Genomic DNA, 17,689 nt, shown 5'->3' on the forward strand with positions numbered 1-17,689 from the left:
TGTTCACATCCTGCCCTGCCCTGCCCTCTTCCACCTGATAACCTGCCAGGTGGAGGTCCCCACCCCTTCTGCTGACAAATCTTCCACAATCTCCCAGGTGCAGCCCAGTATCTGCATCTCAAACACCCTGCTCCCTTCCTCCTGTCTGATAACATTTGCATCCATAAAGTCCTTTGTTTCAGATCTTCAAGAGAGAAGTTTTTCTATTTACACCCAAAAAGCCCTTTGTTCCAAGAGGAGCAGAGGTGGGGAAGCAAGACCCATCTCCTTAAAACCCCCCAGCCTCAACTGGACAGCGCGCTCAGCCCTCTGCCTCTCTGCTGAGCCGCCCACCTGCCTGGCCAGGTGTAATCTTTCCACTCAATCATGTAACCTTGCCCCCCCGCCCCCATCCGAGCGATGGCACTCTCTCTCAGGTCCTGTCTGGGGAGGTGCCCATCCGTTCTTGCGGATGTCCCTACCCTAATAAACTTTGCTACTTTTACTTTCAACTTCTCTGTCTCATGCCTGAATTCTTTCTTGCGCGAAGACAAGAACCCTGCAATTTCTCCGGTAACACCTTGGCGTCTGTTCTGAGGGAAGTCAGCCCTGTCGCCCTGCCGGGCTCCCTCAGACCTGCGGTCCAGAGGCTCTCCTCCTACTCTCGCAGTCTCGTCCAGGTTAGAGACTTCCCCAGAGAAGCTGAGCTCTAAGTCATCTAGAGAAATGGCCGCTGCCGAGCACTATGACTGCTGGGGAGGGCCGAGTCCCCAGAAGGCTGCGGCCTGGTAAAGACGCGCAGTGTGCCGGGAGTAGCGGCCAGTGTGGCAGCTGGGCTCGAGGGCTGTGGGCATCCTCCGTCCCGGCTGGAGCACCCTTTTAGAGGGAACTCCGCACCCAGGGGAACTCGCTGTGTCTGACCCGGAGTTCCTTACGGGCCAAGGAGAAGCGTGGGGAGAGGAGTCTCTCTGCATGTCTGAGTTTCGTTCAAAGCAGAGGAGCCCCCAGAAGCAGGCAGGGGAATCGGATAGCTCTGGGAACCAGTAACGAGATAGGAGGCGCCCTGACCTGCGCAGACCACCTGTTTGAGTCTGGCTTGCTGGACACAGGGACCAGCCCCTGTCGCCTGACAGCTGCTTGGTGAGGAGTGGTCTGTTTCATGCCCTGAGGGACAGGTGGGTCCCGGCTACAGCTCACTCTTTCACCGTGGTTGTCAAGGGGCCCAGGCCAGGATGGTCACTCTCACTCTGCTCTGACGACCCTGTGCCTGCAGTGCTCACATGGCCAGCCAGGCTGTCAGGTGCACCTTTCCAGGGGTCACACACCCAAAGCACACCTGTCCTGGAAACGCTGCACTCAGTCCCACCCGAGGGTGAAGCCCAGGCTTCTGCGGGTAATTCTTGGCTGGCTCTGCCAGCTGCTGTGTGCTCACGCAATAGTGCACGGCGTGTGGCTGCTTTAGCTACCAGCAAAGACCTCAGGGTGCTCTTTGCTGGACTGACAGCCTTGTTGCCATGTGATCAACATGGAAATAGGGAGTTGTGTTCCAGGAAGGACTCTGCTGACAGCCATCCTACCAGGTGATGGCATATACCAGTCATTATAGGGACAATTTCCTGTAGACGAAAATTTGTACAGGATTTGGTTGTGGGGCTCAGGAGAGCCTAGAGTTGCCAGCTCGTCCTGGGAATAGGCGTGAAGACCTTATGGGGCTGTGTGCGGGACAAAAGACTCACTCCTGCAGAACACGAGCAGAATTAGCAGAAGCGGCTGGCAACGCCTCACCTGAAGCTCCCGGGGAAACGGCTCCATGAGGGCTGGCAGCCCACAGCAAGCTATGCAATCACGCACTCAGTCAGCGCCCGTGGAGTGCTCAGGGAGTGCAACCCCACACACCTATCCCGCCGCTCACTCTCATTTCCCTCAGAGCAGGGGCTACAGGCGCAAGTGGCCCCTGGGGCTGCTCTTAGAGGAAGGGCTCAGGACACACTGCTCCAGGGCAGGGAGGCCAGGGGCCTTGGGTCAGTTTGTGGAACGAAATTAGAGGCCCTTTGAAATTTCCACCTCGCACCTGTCTGCAGGCAAGGCCAGCACAGCATCCACACCTTGGGCTCCCCACGCCCATACGGGTGTGAATTCCTGTCCTCTGGGGTGGGGGTGGCACTTCAGCCCCTTTGATCTCTTCACACTCTTCAGGGCCATTTGTGAGCGAGGGGGAGGAGGGAGCAGAGGCCCCTATTTCTCAGCCAGGTGTCGATGGCGCAGCAGCAGGGGTCCGGCAGCCCCCCAACCCCCACCCTTGCGAGTAGAGAGGAGTGCCAGATGGAGCCAAAGCCACTCACCTTCCTGCCCTCTGCCAGGACTGTGACTGTCGTTTCCTGGGGCCCTCTTGCTCTCACAGCATGTAGACCTGCAGGGCTGGGGCAGGGGGGTCACCCTTGGGAGGTGCTGCACCCAGGGCTGCCAGTCCCTCTCCTTGGAGACTCAGGTGTACAGACAAAGGAGGTCCAGCGGGAGCTGGGGACCTGCTACCACCCACATCAAGGGCCACACGGGTCTCTGGGCTCTGTGTGGAGGCCTCTGTGTGCGCTGAGACAAGCGGGCCACAGCCCGTGCTGCTCACAGCGTGGCTGGGACTGTGCACTGGGCAGGGGAGGCAGATGGGCAAATTTGGGTTGGCGTGAAAAAGACTTCGGGGCTTTACACAAAACCCTTAGCAAAATCTCTTGTCTTGTAGAGGACAAAGGGCCTCCTCCCCAGAGGTCACTCGAAGGAGGCCCCCCTGCCTCCTGCTCTTAACTGCTGTCCCCCCCGACTTCTCACAAATCTCAAGCCTGCTGATTTGAACTTGGTTTTATTTTTTGGAAAGTCTAAGGTGCAGGCCAGGTTTGACTGGCACCTGTGTCTGCACCTCCTCAAACCATCCCTAGAGCTGGACCCCTAAAAAGAAGACTGGGTTCCTCTCACAGGCTGGAGAGGGCAAGCAGGAGGTCTCTGGGGACACCTGTGTCTGCTCTCCTCTGGGCCACAACACTGACAAAAATTCCTGGTCACTGTGTGGAGTTTCTCCTTCAATCAGGGGTAACTCACACACAGGCGGTGAGCTGCAGACACAGTGTCTCTAACACTCACAGGCGGTGAGCTGAAGACTACAGTGAGCTGAAGACACAGTGTCTGTCTCCCATACCCACAGGCGGTGAGCTGAAGGCACCGTGTGTGTCCCACATGCACAGGCGGTGAGCTGAAGGCACTGTGTGTCCCACACACACAGGCGGTGAGCTGAAGACACCGTGTGTGTCCCACAGGCACAGGCGGTGAGCTGAAGGCACAGTCTCTGTCTCCCACAAGCACAGGCAGTGAGCTAAGATGCTGTCTCCCTGGGGGAAGCACGTCCACCCTAGACTACATCTTGCAAGTCGAATCTCTTCAGATTTCCTCTCCTGACAGGTCTGTGGGCCCAGCTTTCTGCTGCGTTCCTTCTGTGGTCTTGCGTCTTGCTTGTCTGGGCAGCGCTTGTGCAAGGCCTCACTGTGGCCATCAGTGCCACGTACTGAGGGGAACTGGTCCAATAGCTCAAGCTGGACTCAGGGAGCAAGCGGTAAGCGTGGATGGGATGGGCTGTGAGACCAAGGATGTGGTGTCACCCCACTGGGTCGCCCTGCTGAGCAGGTGGATGCCTGCTTGTGGAGCTGCCGACTCTGCCGGCCTCGTCGAGGGGGCTGCAGCCCCTGCCACTCTCAGCTCCAGACTTTGCACCCAGCAGGTGCTCAACAAGTGCCTCTGATCTTGCCTAAGGCGTCCACACAAAATCTCTGCCAAGAACGTGGACACTGGAGTGCGTCCTGCATGGGACACAGGCAGCTGGCTCTTGGTGTGGGGACGGACAGAGGCTTGGGCTTGGTGGGAAGAAGCAGCTGAGTAGCTGAGGTGGCAGCACACATGTCCTGGCCGTGGGTGTCTGCTCCGTCTCCTCAGTGTCAGAGCTGACGACCGACCTGACGGGACTCGTAGAGGGAGGGTGTGAGTCCATGAGCGCGACACCCCTGTGCACGTGTGCCCACAGTGTGTGCATGTGAGCCTGCGTGGTGTGGGGCACGTGCATGCTTGTGTATGTGTGTCTGAATGTTCACACGTGTCAGTCTGTGAGAGTGCAGTATGTGTTGTGTGAGTGACAGTGGCGAATGCTTGTGCCCATGTCTATGGCACATCTGTTATGTGTGTGTGTGTCTGTGTCTGTGAATGATATGTGCATGGCCGCGGGTGCATATAGGTTAAGTGTGAGTGTGTGTGCATGAGCGTCTTGTGTCCAGGAGCAGGCACTGTTCACATGACGCTGTAGACGCAAGCAGAGTGGTGTGTGCCTTCCCCACCCCGTCACCTGTGGCTTCCCACAGATTTTTGCTGGTGAGAATGGGCACTGGTCATTTCAAACTTCTTGTGTTTGGAGGGATTTCTTTTCTCATTTATGTTATTCTCTCTTTCTTTCAGTAAAAAATGGGGTGAGTCAGTTGAAAAGCTGATCTCACAAGAGTAGAGAGTAGGAAGGGAGGAAGGGTGGGAGGGCAGTGCCAGGGGGCAGCAGGTGCAACCTCTAATGCTCCACACACAGAAGGAGCTGTGGCCAACAGCACCGAGCTGACAGATTTTGAGTGCTCCAACCCAAAGAAATGATTAATATTTTAGAAACTTTTATTTAATAAATATAAACTTATTTATTTATTTTTTTAAAGATTTATTTATTTATTTGAAAGTCAGAGTTACACAGAGAGAGGAGAGGCAGAGAGAGAGAGAGAGAGAGAGAGAGAGAGGTCTTCCATCCAATGGTTCACTCCCCAACTGGCCGCAATGGCCAGAGCTGCACTGATCCAAAACCAGAAGCCAGGAGCTTTCTCTAGGTCTCCCACGTGGGTGCAGGATCTCCAAGGACTTGGGCCGTCTTCTACTGCTTTCCCAGGCCATAGCAGAGAGCTGGATTGGAAGTGGAGCAGCTGTTCTTGAACCGGCACCCACCCATATAGGATGCCGGCACTTTAGGCCAGGGCGTTAACCCGCTGCGCCACAGCGACGGCCCCTAATAAATATAAATTTAAATTTCACAGGTTTAGCAATATAGCGGTTCTTCGCCCCATACCCGCCCTCCCACCCCACCTCCCATCTCACCTCTTACTCCCTCCCCCATCCCATTCTTCATTAAGATTCATTTTTAATTATCTTTATATACAGAAGACCAACTTTTTTTTATTTATTTATTTTATTTTATTTTTTATTTTTATTTTTTTTTATTTTATTTTTTTTTTTTTGACAGGCAGAGTGGACAGTGAGAGAGAGAGACAGGTGAGAAAGGTCTTCCTTTGCCGTTGGTTCACCCTCCAATGGCCGCCGTGGCCGGCACGCTGCGGCCGGCGCACCGCGCTGATCCGATGGCAGGAGCCAGGAGCCAGGTGCTTTTCCTGGTCTCCCATGGGGTGCAGGGCCCAAGCACCTGGGCCATCCTCCACTGCACTCCCTGGCCACAGCAGAGGGCTGGCCTGGAAGAGGGGCAACCGGGACAGAATCCGGCGCCCCGACCGGGACTAGAACCCGGTGTGCCGGCGCCGCTAGGCGGAGGATTAGCCTAGTGAGCCGCGGCGCCGGCCTATTTTATTTTTTGACAGGCAGAGTGGACAGTGAGAGAGAGAGACAGAGAGAAAGGTCTTCCTTTGCCGTTGGTTTACCCTCCAATGGCCGCCGCGGCCGGCGCGCTGTGGCCGGCGCACCGCGCTGATCCGATGGCAGGAGCCAGGAGCCAGGTGCTTTTCCTGGTCTCCCATGGGGTGCAGGGCCCAAGCACCTGGGCCATCCTCCACTGCACTCCCTGGCCATAGCAGAGAGCTGGCCTGGAAGAGGGGCAACCGGGACAGAATCCGGCGCCCCAACCGGGACTAGAACCTGGTGTGCCGGCGCCGCTAGGCGGAGGATTAGCCTAGTGAGCCGCGGCGCCGGCCACAGAAGACCAACTTTATGCTAAGTAAAGATTTCAACAGTTTGCACCCACCAGACACAAAGTATAAAGTACTGTTTGAAGACTAGTACAACTCATAGTGCAACTCATTAAGGAGAGAGGTCCTACATGGGGAGTAAGTGCACGGTGACTCCTGTTGTTGATTTAACAACTGATCTCTTATTTGTGATGTCAGTGATCACCCAACGCTCTTGTCATGAGCTGCCAAGGCAGTGGAAGTGTTTTGAGTCCACAAACTCCGTATTTAGACAAGGCCATGATCAAAGTGGAAGTCTCTCCTCCCTTCCTTCTCTGACGGCCCCTTCTTTCCCCTGGGATCTCACTCACAGAGAGAAATAGTCATATCTGAGCAGTGGATACGCCACTTTCCTGATCTGTACTGAAATCTCATACTTAACTTGTAAGCACGCACAATTATTACAGGATGTCAGCTAAAAGTCACAAATGAGAACACTTGGTGTGCTGGGTGTTCTTTCTCTGTCTCGGGCATCAGACACTCGCTCTCTCACAGGCCTCCAAGCTGTGTGCCTCACTGCTGTACATCATGCTGCAGTTAGAGCAACCAACAGAGCAGGGCCAACGGCAGTCCTCATTTTAAACAGTACTGTCCCTGGTGAAGTCGCTGTCTCTCTCTTCCTCTCTGTCCCTGTCTCTGCCTCTGTTTCTCCATCTCTCCGTTTGTTGTTCTCTGTCGCTCTCTCAGTCTTTCAGACCTCTGAGCTCGGCAGCCTCGCCTGCACCACTGACCCATGTGGAACGGGAGTTTTGTGAGTGTGTGGGACTGGGTTGTGTGGTGCTCACGGATGCGACAGTTATCGGTTAAAGCCGAGGGGCTCAGGCAGGGCCTGGTCTCTTTCCTGTTGTCCTCTCCACAGCATCCCTTCGGCTTACCTCTTCCCTCCCTCCTGCCCCACACAGCTGTGAAGGGGCCCATGGCCCGCTGAGGTGGGCTTTTCCCTCCACATGGTCTGCGCCCCTTCCCACACCCCAGCACTGCCCCTGCTCTCAGTGCCCCTCAGACCAGGGTGCTATGTTCTGACTGCTGGGTAGAGCTTGCCATGCGTCTCCTCACTGTCGAGCCACCCTGTAGTCTGGCCTCATCCACTCTGTGTTGGCCAATCCTGGGTGTCATCCCTACCAGACACCTTACCCCAGATGGGGGTGGGGACTGGTCTGAGGTCATGAGTGCACCTGGTGTGTAGCATATTTCAGTGTATTCAGGGTGTGGCGGAGTTTCCCCCCAACTCCAGCCAAGCTCAGCCTTCAGGACCCATTCCACTCCTCTTCCTTCTTCTTTTTAAGATTTATTCACTTATTTTAAAAAGAGAGAGAGGTATCTCCCATCTGTTGGTTCACTCCCCAAGTGGCCACAACATCCAGGACATGTCCGGGCTGATGCCAGGAGCCAAGAATTCCAGCGGGGTCTCCCACGTGGGCGGTAGGGGCCCAAGCGCTTGAGTCATCCTCCATTGCTTCCAAGGCACATTAGCAGGGAGTGTATCCAAAGCAGAGGTAGCCAGGGCTCAAACCAGAGCTCAGATATGGGATGATGACATTGCAAGTGGCCGCTTAACCCATTGCACCACAACACCAGCTGTCCACTCACCCTTGTGTCTTGTGGTTGAGGCCCTGCCCTGGCACCCAGCTGGCACCACTGCCACGTAGGATGCTCCCCGGCTCAGCTCGTGAGTCTGTCTCAGCGGTACCCTGGCAATCTCCTCCCCATCAGCGAGCTGTGCAGGCCCCAGTTTCAGGGGAGACCCTGCCTGCCATCCTGGGCTTCACCATCAGCTCTGATGCCATCCTGAAAACACAGGCTGCACGGACGGGGCAGGCGGAGCAGCATGCCCACTCACCGTGAACGCCTCTCCCCTCCTTTCATTCTCCCTGAGGCTTTCGACAGCTCTTGCTGCAGAGTGGGGCAGCTTTCTGAGCTGGGCAGGGCCAGGTTCTGAGGCTCGGGGCACAGGAGCTGGGAAGGCCCCAGGCACACAGGTCAGGGACCCAGCGGAATGGCAGGAGAGGCTTGTGGGAGGTGGAGGGAAGGTGCTGTCCACTGCCCCACCTGCCAATGGTCAGCCCTGCAGACAGCAGGTACATTCCAGTAGTTTCCATGAAGTCTTTGAATGTTTAAAAGTCTTTCTCTTTCTCTCTCTGTCTCTCCCTCTCTCTCTGTAACTCTGCCTTTCAAATCAATCAATCTTTTAAATAAATAAATAAATAAAAAGGGGCTGGCATTTTGTGGCTCACTGGGTTAAGCTGCCGCCTGCAGTGCCGGCATCCCATAAGGGTGCCAATTCTAGTCCCGGCTGCTCCACTTCCCATCCAGCTCCCTGCTAAAGGCCTGAGAAAGCAGTAGAAGACCCAAGTACACTCTTCCCTTCTCCACAGCCCTGGAAACGCCACGGCCACACACCAGCTAGAGGCCTCACCACTGCGCTGTGGTGAGAAGCTGAACCAGGTCCAGGCAGGGGTTCCTGCAGCGGGGGTGGGGAGCGTGAGAACGAGGATTCAATAGAAAGGAAGACACAGGAGGCCTGAGTGGGCAGCAAGGCCGGGGGTCAGCAGGAACCACTTGGGGGGGCAGGTGCACCCAGCATCCACTTTGAGCTTCAGATGAGTGACCACGCTTCCCACGTTCTGCACGGGGGCATTTCAACTGGACATCCGTTTCTTCTTCTGAAAGGCCAACGTTGATACCTGGCCATCCATGTGTTTGGGGCTTTCTGTTTGTTTTGCATTGTGTCTGTGATTTGTTTGGCAGGTGGGGTGCTGGGCGTGGGCGTGCAGTGAGGGCCACCCACCGCCCCGGCCTGTGATGGAAGCACTTGTGCCTGCGCCCTGTTCAGTACAAGTTCTGTCCGCAGAGCTCACTTCCCAGGTTTGCTTCTGAGAGGCTCAGGACTCTGAGGAGAGGTGTGTGGGCCCTGGGGAGCAGGGAGGGTGTGAGGGGCCCGCCCAGGAGAGCTCTGGCAAAGACACCCAGCTTCCTGCCATGAGTTGGTGGGGTGACATGGAGGAGAGGAGACCACCGCTGCTGCCCATGTGGGATCCAAGCACCCACCTGGCTCCCAATCCCAATCCGATGTGCAGGGAGAGTTCTGGGGAGGGATGCCATTCTTTAGTTTAGTTTTTTGAAGATGGACTTATTTATTTGAAAGGCAGAACGGCAGAGAGAGCTTACACCCGCTGACTCACTCCCCAGATGGCCGTGACACCACAGCCTGGCAAGGAGCCAGGAGCTCCATCTGGGTCCCCATGTGGGTGCAGGGCCCCAAGCACTTGGGCCATCACTGCTGCCTCCCAGGCACATTAGCAGGAAGCTGGGTGGGAAGTGGCGCAGCTGGGAGCTCATTGTGCCCCTCCCCTCCCTGTGTTTCGTAAGAGACAGAGAAACCACCCTGAAAACAAAGTGAACCCCAGGCACCATTGATGCCTTCTGGGCTGGGGCTGCTGAAGTAGGTGGGGCTGGGCTGTGGGTGGGGGCCAGGAGGAGGTGCCAGGCCTCTCTGCCCCATGTTCACCCCCTCCCCCAAATGTGTACCCATCATTGGGCACTCGCTGGGGTGGTACGGGGGCTGTCTGATGTTGCCACCTCTCAGTACACCGATCTCCTGCGGGAGGGTCAGCTCAGCCACCCCTTCCCCCTGGACCTGTGAGTTGTCCGGAGGCATAGGCCAGCCTGTCTGCCAGCGTCACTTCATCAAGAACTGCTGTGCACACGCTGTTGTGGCACTCAGCTCAAGGAGGGAGCTGGGCCAGGGTAGCACCTCCTGAGTGGGCACCAGCCCTCCTCCCGACCTCCTTCCCTGTGTGTGCGTGTGCCATGCAGTCTGCATGTGACTCCCTCCTACACGCAGCACGTGACGGTCCCTGAAGGCAGAATGTTGCCTCTGCCCCCATCGCACCTTAACTGCCCTCTCCCACCCCCAGGGCCTGCATGGCCCAGCCCAGGTCAGAGGAGCTGGTCAGGGGCATGAGGCTCAGAAACAGGCAGGAAATGGCACTGGACAGCCACATAGGTGCCAGCAGCTTCAGCCAGGTGGTGAGACAAGAAAAGTGGACGAGAGGTGCTGTGTGAGCTCTCGGTGAAACAGCCTGGGAGCTGGTGTGCTGGCTGGGCTGCTCCTGTGACCACGCCTGTGGGGGGCTGCAGACAATCCTGCCCAAGCCAGCCCTGCCCTCTCCCCAGTCGAACCATGTGCTCTGACAAAGCAGCAAATGTCACGCACCCCTGATTCATTTTGGAATCTGGCTTTCCTCATGTCCCAGGTATTCCAAAAAAGTCACTGTCTGCATGGTGCAAAACCTGGTTTCCTTTCACCACTGTTGTGAGAACAAGAAACCTGGGCCTGGCCTGGGGACAGAAGGGGTCAGATGGCTGGGAGGAAGCAGCAGCGTCTGCCTCCACAGCAGGGGCAGGGCCGGTGCCAAGCCCCAGCAGAACTGAGCAGGTAGCCCTGAATCCACCCTTCCCTCTGCACCCGCTGGGCTGCCAGGGAGCTGGGAGGGGGCTGCAGGATTAAGAGGTCACTCAGGGCCGGCGCTGTGGTGCAGCGGGTAAAGCCGCCACCTGCAGTGCCGGCATCCCCTATGGGTGCCGGTTTGAGTCCCGGCTGTTCCACTTCCAATCCAGCTCTCTGCTATGGCCTGGGAAAGCAAGAGAAGATGGCCCAAGCCCTTGGACCCCGGCATGGGCAACCCAGAAGAAGCTCCTGGCTCCTGGCTTCAGATTGGCTCAGTTCCAGTAGTTGCCGCCATCTGGGGCATGAACCAGCAGATGAAGATCTCTCTCTGCCTCTGCTTCTCTATAACTCTGCCTTTCAAATAAATAAATCTTAAAAAAAAAAAAAAGAGGTCACACAGGACACCTGCATGCCACATCAGAGTGTCGGCTCCAAGTCCCGCTGCTCCACTTCTGACCCAGTTCCCTGCCAGTGCACACCCTGGGAGGCGGTGGCGAGGCCTCCAATACTTGGGCCCTTGCCACCTATGTGGGAGACCCCATGGAGCTCCTGGATGCTGGCCATTGAGGGGATTTGCGGAGAGAATCAGCAGATGGAGCATCTCTCTTTATCAGTCTCTGGCTCTGTCTTACCCTCTCTCTGCCTCTCAAATAAAATCGGAAAAAATAAAGAAGAGAAAAGAATCAGACCCAGAAGTGACTGCACAGACCGGAAGTGGTCTGCACAGACCGGAAGTGACTTATATGGACCCACCACTGTGCCTTTGCACTTTCATTGGTGCTTTCTGACGTAAGGAACAATTTCACCCAGGGAACAACTTATGCTGGAAATGCTGTGTCACTGGTGCCTCTTTTACAAACTGCATTCTCGAAATCCTTCCAGAGAATTCTCCCTTTTTACTGCCACATAGTACTAGCAGGGACACGGCTCCGAAGGGACAGCCCAGCAGGGCCCCAGGGTAGCCTCCAGACCAGACCTGCTGGACTCAGAAAGGGCAGGGGCCTGGGGCTTGCTTGTGAAGCAGCAGCTTAGAGCCACTGCCTGGCGCTGGCATCCCATGTCAGAATTCAAGTCAGATTCAAATCCTAGCTCTTCCGCCTCAGACCCAGCTCTGCTAATGCCTCTGGGAGGCAGAGGTTGATGGCTCAAGTGCTTGGGCCCCCGCCACCACATGGGAGACCTGGATGGAGCTCCTGGCTCCTGGCGTCAGCCTGTCCTGGCCCTGGCTGTTGCAGACATTAGGAAAGTGAACCGGTGGGTGGAAGATCTCTCTGTGTGTCTCTGTCACTCTGCCTTTCAAACAAATAAATCTTAAAAAAGCGAGGAGCCAGGGCCCATTCCCTCAAGCCAGGCTGTGAAAGGTCCCCTCTCCCCCCAGGCTCAGGCACCCCAGGTCCTGCTGTCTCCAGCCTGCTTGCAGAGCCAGGTAGAACATTTCTGACCCACTGTCCCCTCAGCACATTTTGTGGCCACAACATGTGCTCACCAACTGACAAGGCTGCCGGAGAGGGCCACAGGGCGCACGCTCTGACCCCAGGCCCAGCAGCTGGTGTTGAATCAGCTCGTCCTGGTTGTGTCTGAACTGCCCCTGGGCCTGGTCAGTGCCCCGCTCGGCTGTCCAGGGGCATCGGGAATACCAGTTGTCAGTGGGCCCACAGGCGGGGGGTGTGGCATGGCTGCAAGGCCTCCCATCCAGGCCTCCATGTGGTGCCTTAGGGCCTGGTGGCCACTCCTTCTCAGGGCTGTGCCATTTCCCTGGTGCAGCTGCAGGGGGCTGGAGGTGCATTGTGGGTCAGGGGCACTCCCAGCAGGGTCCTCTCCTGGGGAAGGACCCTGGAAGCAGGAGCAGGGATTCCCTCCGAGACCTCTTTTCTCTGTGGTCCACTCAGGACGGGCTGCAGTTGGAGGAGAACGCACAGCCACGACTCGGGCTGGAGCCCCCTGAGCCATCGAGGACTCAGGCTTCTCACTGGCCAGCACTTTGCAAAAGAGTCCCTGGTCAGATCATGGGGCAGGGCCAGTCTGCAGAGCTGCAGGCCCGAGGCAGCCGTCCATCTGCTCTACTCTGTGGGGCCAGTCACACCCAGCCCTTAATGAGCAATGGCCCCTGTAGATGAGCAGGTGACCTGACGGGACAACCTGCATGGCTGCCTGGGAGGCTCTGGGGGTGGCCCACTGTGGTGGGCGCTTCACAGCCAGACTCTGCCAGGCCTCTGTGTCCAGGACATGTTTGTCACTTCTCCTACGTGTGGTTGCATCTGTGGAATCAAGCCGCAGGACAGAGCTGCTGCTTGCATTCCTGGCTCACACACAGCAGGCTGGGAGAGGGAGGTGGGTGGTTATGCCAACACCCACCGGTGTGCCCGGGGTGTGGGCCTCCAGGAGCTCTCCCCTGGGCTCCTGGAGAGGTCTGGAAGTTTGCTATGAAGGAGATGGAACTCCAAATGTGTGCTGATCCCAGGCTCAACAGAGCAATAAGGATGTCCCATAGTCCATCTGTGTGAGAGTCCAGAAATCGCGGCGGGGACAAAGATTCCGCAAACAGGTCTACGTGTGGGTGCCCATGTGCCTGTCACCACTCCTGGAGCCCCAGTCAGTGTGGACGAGAAGTAACTGCTGATTGCCGTCGCAAAGCCAAAAACAAAGACAGGAAGGAGTGGAGCTGCTGTGCAAACGCCGCGCACACCTGTGATCTGGCCTCCCACACCCTGCCTGCCCTCGTCCCTCGTCCCTGCACCTGTGGCTCCGGGTGGGCCGAGTGTCCTCCACGCTGGCAGGGCTCACTTGTGGGTGTCTCGTGCTCGTGCAGTCAGTTATGGGTGCTGTTGTGGCCTCCACGCAGTGCTACATTTGACCTTCCGCACTTCAGCAAATGGAAAACCCTTCGTGGGCTGCTTCTCTGTTCTTGGGTCTTCTGGCCGACCTGGAACTGACTTTGCTGAAGGTGAGGCTGGTTCTCGGGTTTCCTGAGGGACTTCCCACTCTCCCAAGCCCCACCCTGGGGCAGCACACTCCTCCTGTGCGCAGAGCTTTGCTGAATGGTTTGCAGGTGTGTTTGGGTCTGTTCTCTGCTTTCTAAGCGCACACAGTGTCAAAACCAGTAGCACACGGTTCTGACAAGATTTCTCCATGTGTGCCAATGCCCAAGTTTGAGGGGCAACGTGTCCAGGGCCGTGAGTGCTCTTCACAGGCTCGGAGGACTCTGTTCTGTAGCTCTTTCCCACGTGCTGCTGACCACATTCTCAGACGTTCTCTCTTTCTCCATGCTATGATGAAAGGGGTCTCTCCCAGGCTAGCACAGTTGTTTGAGTCCCAGCTGCTCTACTTCTGATTAAGCTCTCTGCTAATGTCCCTGGGCAATGGAAGATGGTTCAAGTGCTTGGGCCCCTGCCACCCATGCTGGAGGCCCACATGAAGCTCCTGGCTTTGGCCTGGGCTCAGCCCTGGCCATTGTAGCCATTAGGGGAGTGAACCAGCACATGGAAAGCTGATCTCTGCCTCTGTTTCTCTCTTTCTTTCCTACTCTTTCTTTTTTAAAAAATAATTATTATTATTATCATTTAAGATTCATTTATTTTACTTAAGAGGCAGAGTTAGAGAGAGGAAGAGACACAGAGATCTTCAATCCTCTGGTTCACTCCCTAAATGGACCAGGCCAAATCTAGGAAACAGGAACTCCATCTGGGTCTCCCACGTGAGCGCAGGAACCTAAGTACTTGGGCTGTCCTCTGCTGCTTTCCCACATGCATTGGCAGGGAGCTGGATTGGAAGTGGAGCAGTGCGCCCATATGGGATGCTGGCATCATAAGCGGAGGCTTAACCTGCCATGCTCCAACACCAGCCCAACTCTGCCTTTCAAATGAATAAGTCTTTAAAAAAGGGGGGGTGTCTTTTCTTCTGTCCTCATTTTCTTGTTTCCACATGGGGAGGCTGCTGACCTTCATTTTAAGCTTGCACTTTGCCCCCAAGTGGTGCGAACAAACATCCTGGACACTGACACTCTGCCTTCCCCCCGGTGAGCGAGAGCGTCTGCTCCTTCCTCTCCATTTCATCAGTCGGTCCACAGCAGACGGTGTCGAGGTGACCGTGTACGTGGGGTGTGTGTCAGTGCGTCCGGCGCTGGCCGCCTCCACTCCCCGGGGCTCCGTCACGGTGGTGACTGCGGGGCTGCTGTGCAGCTGTTGGAGCGCCAGGCTCTCCCTGTCCTCGGGCTGGAGCAGACCAGAGGCAGTGCAGCTGGAAGCCAGCGTGTCCTGCCCCTCCTCCAGGGGCCTGGGCTTGGTCTTCCTGCACATTTGTTGGAAGTTCAAATGAGATATGATGAGGAAATCTCAATTTCCAGTGGAGATAATAGAGTGTAATGGTAGGAGTTTGGCAAAAGTCCATGTTTGCCTTGCCCTTAAATCCATTTGGTGCCCGGCACATGCTCGCTGGCTAATTTGGAAGCTGTTTGAAGGCCGGAGTTTAATCGTATTTGAATAACACTGTTTATGCTCAGGGGCTGTGGTGATGAACGGCACGGGAAAATATAACTCAATAAACGACACAGTCTGTTTGTAAGGAGCTCAGCGGCTACAAACAAGGGTGGTGCAGGTGGAGAGGCCAGGGGCCTGGCATTCTGAGGGGTGGTCTTAGGGTCAGGAGGGGCCATGAGCTGGAGATGGCCACGCTGCTGGGGTAGCCGTTGAGACCCAGGCCACCACGAGGGGCCGCTTTCTGATGCCTCAGAGAGAACTGTTAAGCAGGGCTCAAAAAACCCTGGGCATCAGAGCCGCTGCGCCCCTGGCAGGGCTTCAGGCAGGGCCAGAGGTTTGGGCTGGACTGCGCTGACCTCACTGCAAGAGCTGGGTTCTCCTGTCCCACGGGAGGGCATCCAGGGACACCAGCTTCCCAGCGAGTGTGGGAACAGAGGGGCTGTGTCACTCCCTGCTGCCAGTCTCGGCCACACCAGACCCAGCAGGGCAGACGGCACCTCTTTTCCTGGGTGAGGCCTTGGGTGCCACACTTAGATGGCCCCTTTGGGGGCAGCTCGCTTGGCCCCTGGGGCCTGGCGTGTGGCTCCCGTGGGGCCCTGAGGGGGCAGACCCAGCCCCGCTGCCTGCACGTTCACCACCAGATGGGAAATGGCAGAGACCTGGCACCTGGCACCCAACAGGCAGCTCCCAGGTCTGGGAAAGAAAAGAGCAAGGGTTTGTTTGACCCTGGCCTGGCGCAGCTCAGAGGCTGGCAGCAGGGCTCACCCCACCAACACTGTGACCATGCAGAGGAAGCTTCTGGAACCCTGAGCAGATCATCTCTCAGGATGGTGGCTGTAGACCCCTCTCACCCCCACCCCCCATAAAAACCCTGCTCCAAACAGCTGGAGGTGGCCAGGGGTCCCACTGCCCAGGACCAAATTCTCAGTCCTAGGAAAGCAGCCTGCACTGCTTCAGACAGGAGCCAGGCCCCTCTCAGCATGGTCAGCCATGGCCCAACCTACCTGCTTCCAGCTGGGGGGAGGGTAGCAGGCCAGGAATGGGGGTGCTGAGGGGACTGAGGCGGCCCCTCCCCCAGACCGCCCCTCCCTGCCCATTCCAGAGCACAGATAAAAGTGAAACGTGAGCAGCCAGTGTTTGTGGTGCCGCAGCCAAGCCCGGCTGCGTCTCCATGGCAACGGGGACACTCCATCAGCTCTGTGAACAGATGGCCAGTGGGCAACAGGCAGCATATGTTCCCGAAAGCCCGACACCGGCGCAGATGGTGGCTCGGGACATAACCTGACATTTCCTTGTCTCCCCTTCCCGTTGGGTGCTGCATTGTCGCGAGCAGAGATTAGCGGGCGCTGAATGGCGCCGATTACTCACACTTCAGTGCAGCCTGGAGCCCCGCTTACCCAGAGCCTGGTGAGCAGCAGTCAGAGGCAAACGGCGGCCAGAAGCCCTCCTCGCCGGCCCTCGCCCTCGCCCCTGGTGGCTGGACCCGGCTGCTGTTTCTGGCTTTTACAGGAGATCCCGAGCGGGGGCTGAGCATCCCAAGCAAACACCTCAGGGTGGAGGTGGGCAGGCGGCTCCCGTGGGTGTGGGCGAGCGCTCAAGTCCACCAGCCAATGCAGCCCAGGGGCTTCACCTCGGCAGGCCTTGGATTTTCTCTGGCTGTCCACCAATGCCTGAGAGAAAGGATTTTGGAGATCGCCTTTCACGGGGCATTCGCCCAGCCTGGACCCTGGACACAGCCTGTGGTCACTGGGCAGAGGAAGGGCCGGCCTGATCAGACTGGGCTGCGGAGGAGGGAGCCTGAAGGGGGCGAAGCTGTGCCGGGGAGAAGCTGCACGCGTTCCCTGTGGGCGCAGCTCCCCATGGCTGCTGGGCCGTGCGTCTGGGCCCCTGCTGCGTCCCTGCTCTCCAGTTCAGCTCAGTCCATAGCCTCTCCCAGGTTCTGCCTGCTGCACTGGGCCTCTTGGGGCCTCAACCCCAGCATAGACCCGGACAGTCCTCATGTGGCTCTTGTCTCACTGCAGAACTGACCACAGAGATTTCTACTTGGCTGGATGCATTCCAGGGCCAAGCAGTCCCTGCCAGCGAGCCCCTGGGTGTCATGTGGTGGAAGCCAGCTGCAGGCTCCGCACCTCTCCCCAGCTAGAGTGATCCGGGGCTAAATTCAGCTTGGACAGAAACAAGTGCCCTGGCTCGCTTTGGGGGCACCCCAGAGGCAGGTTTTCCCCCACCTCCCCACCCTGCCTGCTCTGTGCTGGGAGTGACAGCAGAGGTCAGACACCCTCTCTGCTTCTCCCCAGGCATGAGCTGCCTTCACCCAGCTGAGCGGGCACAGGGACATCATCTGGAGCACACCGCAGTCTCCACAGGGAAGACACCATAGTGATGAGGGTGGATGCGGGTGGCGTATCCTGCAGGGGCTTCTAGGTTCCCAGGGACTGCCTCTCACAGGCCCCCAGACAGGGCAGTCAGGGGGCAGAGGAGCCGGGCATTCCCAGGTCACCTCCCCAGTGGCTGAGTGCTTTGCGGGGGTGCAGGGTCCCTAGGAGAGAGCCAGGCTCTGCTGGTGTCATGGACAGAGCTCTGCTGTGTCTGCTGACGTCTGTGGTACGCAGGGCTCTGGTGCCCCTGGCTCTGCTGGCCTCCTTTTATTGGGGAGTCTGGGCCTCGCTGGGTCGGCTTGGCATTTTTGCATTCTGCACTGTGGCCAAGTGGTAGCTCCAGCCCTCTGAGGTTGCACTCCCAAACCATCTCGCTCTGGCGGTGGTGGC

At 57.4% G+C, this 17,689-nt stretch overlaps 1 long non-coding RNA gene across 1 annotated transcript; it reads right to left on the minus strand.

Annotated features, from left to right (window-relative positions):
* Positions 1-4,690: 4,690 nt before the first annotated feature.
* On the minus strand, positions 4,691-17,067 carry LOC127485494 (uncharacterized). The gene is made up of 2 exons (XR_011388903.1): positions 16,319-17,067; positions 4,691-5,050 (listed from the first exon to the last, which is right to left on the minus strand). It is a non-coding gene; the product is annotated as an uncharacterized lncRNA (long non-coding RNA).
* Positions 17,068-17,689: the final 622 nt, after the last annotated feature.

Source organism: Oryctolagus cuniculus, chromosome 5 (genome assembly GCF_964237555.1).
Source record: "Oryctolagus cuniculus chromosome 5, mOryCun1.1, whole genome shotgun sequence".
Classification (NCBI taxonomy): domain Eukaryota; kingdom Metazoa; phylum Chordata; class Mammalia; order Lagomorpha; family Leporidae; genus Oryctolagus; species Oryctolagus cuniculus.